This window comes from Crocodylus porosus, unplaced genomic scaffold, assembly GCF_001723895.1.
Source record: "Crocodylus porosus isolate Cpor-Errol unplaced genomic scaffold, CroPor_comp1, whole genome shotgun sequence".
NCBI classification, from domain to species: Eukaryota; Metazoa; Chordata; order Crocodylia; family Crocodylidae; genus Crocodylus; species Crocodylus porosus.
Window position 1 is genome coordinate 69471932 of NW_017728948.1, and position 1133 is coordinate 69473064.

Genomic DNA, 1133 nt, shown 5'->3' on the forward strand with positions numbered 1-1133 from the left:
TATCCCTCCAGCAGAGCCATAAATTTAAAAAGGGGTTAGGGTGAAGGAGATGTCGCGAACGTTGGAGAGGAAGTTGCACCCCTCCCGCCCCACCTCCCAGTGGGCAGGCTGTTTTTTGGCAGCAGCTGCTAGAAACTTTTTGGAGGCTCTGAAGCAGGTGAGGCTCCCTCCTCCCCTGCCACCTGCCCTCTTCAGAGCAGGCATGTCCCCTCCCCTCTCATTCTGCTCACCCTCTCCTGCAGGGCTTGCCGTGGGATTTGCTTCTAGGTGCAAGAAGTGTTCGGGGGGAGGGAACCTGCCCACTGCTGCTTCTATCCTTAGCTGACTGGAGGGTGGGGGAGCTCCAGGGCTGCTCCTTCCCGCCTCCAGCTGTGGGCTCTGATAAGGGGCAGCATGGGATGCCTCACTCTGCTAGGGACAATGACAGCAGTGGGTGGGGGTCCCCCCCCTTCCATTGCCCACACCCTGCCTAGAGGACACCTGACAGTTTGGCTGGACAGGGAGCGGGAGCAGAGAATCCTGCTGCCACTGCTGTCCCTGGGGGTGGGGAATGCCCCCGGACACTTCCAGCCAAGTGTTGAGGGAAGCGCCTGCACACGGAAGAGCCTACACACTGCCACCACCACCTCCCCCTGCTGAACTGTGCTCCCCTTGCACTTGCTCCTGGCAGTCACCACTGGAGTGAGGCAGAAGTATTTCTCAGCTTCCCTCTGTGCCTGTCAGCCATGGAGAGCAGTGGTGCCAGGTAGGGTCTTCCTTCCAGTGCATCCCCCAGCCAGCAGGATATATGGTGGTGGAAGCAGAGCCAGGGAGGGTGCATGGGCAGAGGCAGGCTGTTTTCAGTCAAACATGCCACAGAGCAGCAGCCAGGAACATTTTTAAAAGTCCCCTCACCAGGTCAGAGTCCCCTCTTTGCCTCCTCCTCCGTGTTCAATGGCACCTCCCTTCCCTGCCCAATCCACTGCTGCCGCTATCCCTGGCTGCCTTGAGGGTGGGGGAGCTGCTCCTGCCCACTCCAGGTTTGCAGAGCTGGGCTCAGTCAGGGATAGTGGCAACAGTGGTGTTACCTGTCAGCTCCATGTTCTTGGGGAACCCTGACACAGGACACAGACTGTCCGTCTCACAAAGACCCG